The sequence below is a fragment of the Phalacrocorax aristotelis genome, chromosome 2 (genome assembly GCF_949628215.1).
Source record: "Phalacrocorax aristotelis chromosome 2, bGulAri2.1, whole genome shotgun sequence".
NCBI lineage: Eukaryota > Metazoa > Chordata > Aves > Suliformes > Phalacrocoracidae > Phalacrocorax > Phalacrocorax aristotelis.
The window spans coordinates 141,696,383-141,704,857 of NC_134277.1; positions in this window are offsets into that span (position 1 = coordinate 141,696,383).

The following is an 8,475-nucleotide window of genomic DNA, read 5'->3' on the forward strand; positions in this document are numbered from 1 at the left end:
CTTTTTATGGGTGCAAAATTCTACAGTATTTCCCTGTTTCAGATATCTCAAAGATATCATATCTAGCTAAAGTGTTTCACCTCTTGACTTTTCTAGAAGCCTTGCTGTGATTTTTTCAGGCACTAAGTCACACAGAATATTCTATGTTCCCTTTGTACACTTCAGAAGTAGACAACAAAAGCTTCCCCCCCCCTTACGTTATGTTTTATTCATAACCACTGAAAAGAAAAATTGAAACTACAGTGAGAGTCACTCTTTAGACTTGTCTCTATTAGAAAATTGAATCAGAACTGTAAATGGTTTCAGACACAGATACCCAGGGCCAGCACTGAAAACAGAGTAAGAACTAATGCAGACCTGGAAAAGCTAGTTCCCGTAAAATTTTAAAAAACGCGATTGAAATAAGGTCTGATTTGCACCAGGGTTTCCACTGGAATCATTCCCTGGTGAAAGAGGTAAGGGCTATCTCTGAGACAAAGAAAATATCTGTAGGCTTCTTTAGTCTCCAGAAGAGCCATGGTTTACAGCACACATGCTCCTCCCAGCAGCTCTGGACTCAGAGTGCCATCAAAGGCATAGACTCCACCAGGAAAGGCCACTATTTGCAAGGGTGCTGTGAACATGATCCACCGTGGCTCTACCTCAACCAGAGGCATCCGGTCTGATGCTCTGGGATGTTTCTCAGCTAAAAGAGACTTCCTCAGTCTGTATTTGAACAACCCTGACCTGCATAGCATGGAAATTATGAGAGTCAGGGCCTGATTCTTTCACACTGACTGTTATTTCTGATACTCTGATACTTGATAAAAATGCCCTCTAGGGCAGAGGGTATATGAGCTATGCTCCCAGCCAACAATGCAGATTTTGTGTTATTGGAATGTACCAAACTGTGACTGTTTTCAGCCTTCTACATTCATAGGTAGCCATGAGGAATAAATCGTACATTAGAGAACTTTTACAATTTCATCAGCTTATAACTTCAGCCAGATTGTTCCCTAGGTATATGGAGTGAAAAATTTAAGTTCTTCCTAAGCAAAAGGCCAAAGAGATGAAGAGTCAAGACACACTCTCTAATGAAGTTGCTATCATCTGACCAGTTCCCATTCTTCTAGCTCTGCACATATTTGACTAATGTAATTTTGAGAAGAAATTGTATGTTTTTTCTGAGAGAAAAGGAAGAGGAAGTCTAGCTGAAGGTATCACATGGGCTAAAGTTTAGAACAACTTCTATAGAGATAGACCACTGACCAAGAAAAATATAATGGTTATGAGATGTTTGGGCAATTTATCACCAGCTATATCACATTGCTGGTATAAGCTTTCATGTGAATATACCAGTGTTATGGTAAGGGGGCTATAGGAAAACCTATGCATAAATAAAAATGAATTACATTTAAAATAAAACTTTTACTTACCATCTTTTTTTCTTTTGATTGCATTAAACAACACTTGTGAATTTATCAGTAGGGGTTTCTTCCAAAAGAGGGGGCACCCCCCACTATTCTCTACCATGTGTGAGCAGAGAAAAAAATCATTCACATTCCTTTAAATACCACAAAACAAAACTCATAAAAACCCCTACTGAACTAATATTTAGATAAATACTATTACAATTATGTCATGTACTTTTTTTTGTCAGATGAATTGTAGCCTCAGAATGTTAATTAAAACCATAACTTTTGCATCCATAGTTCACTCTGTTTAAATCAATGACAACTGATAACAGGAACCCAATGTATTTTATGCACACTACTTATCCACTTAAAAGTGGGGGTGGGAAGACAGCAAGGAAAGCAACAGGGGCCTGATCCTGTTCCTATCAAAGAACATAGGAAGTTTGCTATTAACTACAAGATGCTGGATATTGTGCCTTTGGTTTGCTGGCAGAACTGTTTGTGAGTTTTGTATTTTCTCTTATGGCTAAAACACAGTCCTTTGCTGCCCTCTAGAAGCAGACTGACGCATATACTTCGGCTTTCTTCAGTACGGGCCTGTTCCTAGCTGTAATTTTTTAAATGTATATAACAGCAATGCAGAGCAATGTCAAAGGACTAGAGAGATGTGATGAACTCCAAGGTACTGAGAATTATGAAGTGTTCTCTGAATTCACTGTTATTTGATAACATGACTGATTATTCTGGTGGAAACATGGAATGGTGTCATGTACTGCTTCTGAGATTGAGTTAACTTCCAAGAAGAAATTAACTCAGATTACTTCTTTACACTGTTTAATAAAACCAAAAATTAGCAAAAGAGGATCATGACTACATTTTTAAAGCACAGCCCTCACCACACTGATACAGGCCACAGAGAGGAATGGGAAATTCATCAGGTTATGCTGGAAAAAAATCCCAAAATATCTCAGCAAGGTTCAATTATGTGTAATATTTCAATAGTTAAATTTTTATTGCCTCCAAAAGTAGTAGTGATCTCATTTATTAATAACGATTATTTGCTTATCAAGTTTTTAGAAACTTTTGTTCAATTTTATTTTGGTTTTATTAGTAGGGGAAAAAAAGTCTTAAAAGTGTCTGGTTTCCACCAACTCTTCAATGACCTAGGCATAGCTAGCGAATTTTCCTTTACATTTTAAAAAAAAAAAAAAGACAACCCTCAAACCTCCTAACCTCAGCTCCAAGCAGAAGTCAATGAATCTAGGTGTGAAAGCAATGACCAGGATTCAAATGTCATCATTCCATTATCATCATGTAGTGCAATTAGTTTATGGCTATACAGTTTTCTTAGATTTTTTTTTTTATTACATTACTATGACAAGTGGATTTTATGGGTGAAATATTCACAAGTAGAAATACTGTTCTAGTACCATTCCACAAACTGCCAAATGGCATTTATTTAGATCTCACACCATGCTCACCCCTACATTATGTTCCCCAAGTGAGCAAGGACTTGCAGACCAAGTCTTGAACAGCTGAAAAGTTCTTGACTCTCCTTACATCAGATTAAATAGCAGAAAAACTGCCCACTTAAGGATATCTGCTGTAAGCTACCAAAAATCATAGAATCATAGAATCATTGAGGTTGGAAAAAGATCTCTAAGATCACTGATGTATTCATATATACCAGCCATTTAAAAAAAAAAAAAAACTTGTCTTTCTTGTTTTCACAGTACTTTGACAACAAATACAAGGAGGATGGGCTTGCACTTTAAATCTGAAGTTAGGTACCTGTAAGAATCAAACTGAATGAGACTTTTGTGCTATATATCATTTTAGAGACAGAGAGAGACCTCCAAAATATGATTTTGGTTGGTGAAATATATTTCTGATGTCCCATCTAAATGCCAAAAGTTAGGTAAAGTGAATCTGTAGCTGTTTACATCTCCTAATAAACTGTAATGTATTAGTAATGCTAATGTTACACTCTTTCCAGAATGAGTCTGAATATTTTTCCTTTGAAAAGATTCAAGAACTCATTTCAAGTACGCTCTCCTCCTAACCAGATCCAGGTTATTTTTGCTTCTAATTGACTTATGTAAAATCAAAGCTTGTTTTAAACTGAGGTACACGGCAAGGTCAAGACCAAGGGTCCAAGAGTTTAAACTGGTTTTCTGTGACTAAAAAATAGTTGTACAGTCTTCCAAAGAGCAGGACAAAGACAGAGTTTAATCACTTTAATTATTTGAGTCAATGGCAAGGTCAGTAAATGTGTATACTCCCACACTAAAATACAAGCAGAAGGTGGGTCATGCACATGTCAAGCCCTGAGCATACCAATCAAGATTAGTGTAAGGTTAACTATTTTAAATACTCTTAAAAAATGCCAAGCCAGGAACTCAGAAAGTTTTCTCAGCTTGCTGGATGTGGAGTTTTCAGCTAAATAAAGCATGGAGTGGATGCCACCAAGTGGTAGCTGTTACCACATACCAGTGTCTTCAGCATGACCTCACTTCAGGCTGCCACTTCAGCTGCAGAAAACACTCCTGGTACAGCAGTTTGTTGGAAACAGAATACTACCATTGCATAAAGAGGAAAACAATGCACTAAGGATAATATTTGATTCCTACTGCTAATGACAGGACCGCCACAGATTTAAATGAAACCAGTATCAACTTCCTTTTGAAGCCTTATAAAATACTTACAGTTTTCTGAAAGCAAATCCAAGGTTGCCTGAAAGACCAGATCTGCAGTTCATGTAGACAGCAAACATGTAAGAGAGCCCCTAGGTGCACTTGGAAGAGACCCTTTGAGCTTAACTGATTATTTGGGTATATCTACACTGTTAAATGTTACAGGGCCATGAGACAAACCCAAGTATTGCTTAATAGTTTTATCGTTCCCCTACTCTTGGCAGTTCCAAATTGTTCTCTCTCAGTCAACGTACAGGCACAGTGCTGGGAACAATTTACTCCAGCGAATGATCACAAAAATCAGTTGGTTGAAACTGCACCAGGTTTGCTGCGACCACTCCACAATTGACTCCCTCTGTTCTCTACTATCCTTCAACATTATTGCAGCAAATTTTGCCCCTCAAACATCTCATAAACCACATCCCAGGACATATATAGTCTCAGTTCTGTGCTATAAAAACACTCAGGAATGCTATTTCGTGCCTTTGCATTATTTCAGCCACAGTGGCACCACAAGAGACCCAGAGGAGACATCCAAGCACACAGTACAGATGCAGCTAGCCCGCTCAGCTACCAGTACTGAACTAGTGATTACAACGAGGGCATAAGACAGTGCCTAATACTTAGTGTTGGGATCTCTGGGAAGAAGTTGCTTACATAAGAAGCAATTTAGAAACATGCCCTGTCTACAATCTTATTCCTGAAGAGCAGTATAGACATCCTGCAGGAATTCTGCTATGACTACCAGTATGAGTCTGGCATAGGGGATATGAAGAAGCTCCCATCAAAGGTATTGCACCTGGTACGTGTTGCAGACACCTGGTCCAAACACATGAGCTTCATCCATCTCACCACTCTTCCAACCTCACTCACTTCATCTGTGAAGGATCTAGGAGAAATTCCCTACCTGCTGAATGGGGCAACAAAGAACCCTCTGTTCTGCTTCTCGGGCAGCAAAGTGACTTGCCACCAGTTCTGTATTTTAATAAATATTAAATTGAAAAAGAATAATTCTGACTTGCTTGTTTGTGTTGACTCATACTCATTTCAATAACAAAATATGTCTGGAAAATAACTATTTACTAATTAAAATTATGTACTATGTTAATAATAAAAATGTCTATTTAATTAATGTGTGTATTATCACAGTTATCTGAAAACAAAAGGCAGATTAGATTGCTTCTGGCACTAGCCGGAGGGGAATAGCAAAACAGCCTGGCTCCACTGCCTACCTTCATCAGTCAGAGACCCACAAAACTGAGCACGCTGCTTCAGTGCTACTGCCACCGAAGGAACGCGGGACGGTGCTGCAGAATGAGTAGAAGGCCCACTCCCCAAAGCTTCTTTTCCTCACCATCTATACCCTAATTTCAAATTAATCTTTTGCTTCTTACTAAAGATTCCCATGGGGAGGTGCAATAATGTTCTCCCTCCAGGAGTCCCCTCTGCCCCGTATTTCCAGCAACACAAGCAGATTGGCATAGGCTCTTCGTCTTCAACATGTTCACAATGTGCCTACATGACTCAGGAACCTTGAGCAGACTTCAGTAAGGCACTTTGACAGCCTAACCTAGGATTTCTACGGTGGTACCAACAATAACTGGAGCACCATTTGTTGACATTAATGAATAAAAACATTCAGAATCATCTAGACCACAGATCTAGGAAATAGATGTTTTCCAACACCTTCCCTGGCATATGAATCAGTACTCACTGCACGTAACTGAGATCATGGTCTGCATCACCAGAAATGTGATTCCCTTAAATAGAGTATCAAACATCATAAAACAGTGTCAACACATAACATCTTCATCTGATGGTATCTGAGCAGTAGGTCTTAATGATAAACCAGAAACAACGTGGATTAGCTAGTCTGGGGAAACAACTCAAGGAGGCAGGGTTCTAATAAATAAATGAGAATCTGGGAGAAATAAGCCTGGAAGTGTACATGGTATTAAAAAAATGGGCATAAGACTGAGACAAAACCTTACTTTCTGACAGATCTCTGTAAACAAGAGACATCAAAAATACTTGTATAGCAGCATGTTCCAGACATATTTTGCATTTCACCTTTGAACTCAGTTTGCATAAAGAGAAGCACAGGAGCAGAAGGATGTACCCAAAGGTAAGCACAGAAGCAAACAAAAGAACTCATCTGAGTTTATAAAAAACATAACACTATAAAATCATGTGCACCTGTACTGAACAAGATCAAAGATCCCACTAGCCCAGCATTCTACCTCTAACAGTGGCCAAAGCTCTTTTAAAGAACTAAGAATGCAACAGGCAAATGCATAAATCATCAAGAGGCTTCTACGCTCTAACCAGTACTGACAAAATGGATGAGAGAAGGTTACACTGGCCAACGGGTATTAGCCTGAGGAAACGATGTTTTACTGTTTTTCTAATTATGTTGTCAATTTTTTCTCTAACAAACTGACTGATTTTTAATTAAGATATCCAGACTTGGTATTGGAGACCTGTGCATCAGGGAAGGACTGTTTCCACAAGTTGCCTCTTGTTCTTGAGAAAACACAGAGCTAGGATTAAGAGGTGGTCTAGTTCCTGCATTAAGAAAGAGAACTGCAGACCCAAAGAGGTGAAATGGCAGGAAGAGCGGAACTGTTGCAGCAGAAAACACTTGAAATTATTAAATATCAAAGAACAATCCCCAATCCACTTTGAGCTAAACTCATATGCTAAAATTAATGTCGTTTGACATCCAAGGTCTACAGTGATTGCCTTTCTATACATATAATAGGATTTGATAGCATAGGGGGATGTGAAAATGGAAAATTAGAAAAAAAAGTTTAAAGATCGTCAAAGATAACCTGAAGTTACTAAACACACTAGGATAAAATAATTAGTCACATGAACATATAGGCAGTTCATCAATGATATAGAGAGATTTAATCACATAAACTGTAGTGCATGGATAAACCTCTGGACCTGTATGGATGACTTTGTAATTACTATACCATATAAATTAACATCAGTTAACTTAAATGAAAGTGACTGAATATTCTGTTGGTATTTTACATGTATATCTAGGACAAACTCATTGATGAAATTTGAAATTCCAACCCAGGAAAACACCTCTACCTTACCAATGGCTAAAGTGTTCCCTAAATATTACAGAAGAAATTGTATCCCAACAAATGTTCTTGAAGTTTCCACAGACTCATGCACAGCCTGTTTTTTCTACCCAGAAATGACAGGCAATTCTTCACCACTGCTGAAAACTGCTGGAGTTTTATATTGTTGTTCAATACACAAGTACAGAGAATTTACTCAAGTTCATTTAAGTCAGGAGGACTCTGTTGCTTATACCCTGGAGGAATATTGGAAAACACTGTCAACTGGATATTTCAGAGCTTTCTTATCTTCAGAATTTGTTATTTATAAGATGTCATCATCTTTAGTATGTTATTCTGGAAACTTACTTAGAGGTAATGAGCAGGAAATTTGGCATTACTTTCAACATCATTCTCCATAATTATTTCTAAATCATAGTACAAAAATATTTTTCCACTCCATGATTTATGCAGCTTGTGCTCTTGTGCACTCTCTGATGACTCAAAATTTCAACAGGCCCTCATGACATTATTTTCAACTTTCTATGTGCAGCTGGAGCTGGTGGGCTATACATTCCAGCACTATCTACAGCATCATATTAAGAACTATTAAGTCAAGTCATGTGCAAAATCAGCACATACAAATTAAGGTTTTGAATGTCTATGCCAAGTCCTATACTTCAGGACTGAAGTAGATTTAGTTTGCAACAGCTGAAGATGAGCTGTCATTCCTCTTTTGTGTCTTGTTCCAGCAACAACTACTTCTTTGATGTAATCACAAGTAATGTTTCCTTATTTTCAAAGGCTTTTACTCCCTCATTAAGTGTCAGTCTCTGTTTCTCATTGGCCTGTAATCTGAAGCAACTTCATCCTTCTTCTTACAATGTTTATATAGCACTTCATACAACACCATTCTGCTGTTTATTAAGAATTTCTGGGTATTCTGGTACTTGCTCTGCTTGAGCTTTCCTGGGTGACCAAGTCTAAACATGCTCTAAGTAGCAGAAAAGAAGTTTTCAGATTTCAGAGCTCTTCACACTACAGAGATGGGTTACAATTTGTGACCTAGATGTCCTGCTGGAATACAGGTCCTTGGGAAGAGACAAGACCACTGCAGGAGACCAGGAGATTGCCCAAAGAACATGCCAAGGGCAATGATTTGTAATTAAACACATGGGAGCAGGATGCTATGTGAGCACAAAAACAGTGAAAAAAAGCCATCTAACAGGATAAGCCTTGTTCTGGTATGTCAGCTGTTTGCATGTAGAATAAAGTGCTTAGACTTAATTGGAGTTAGGTAGAGGAATGAAGACT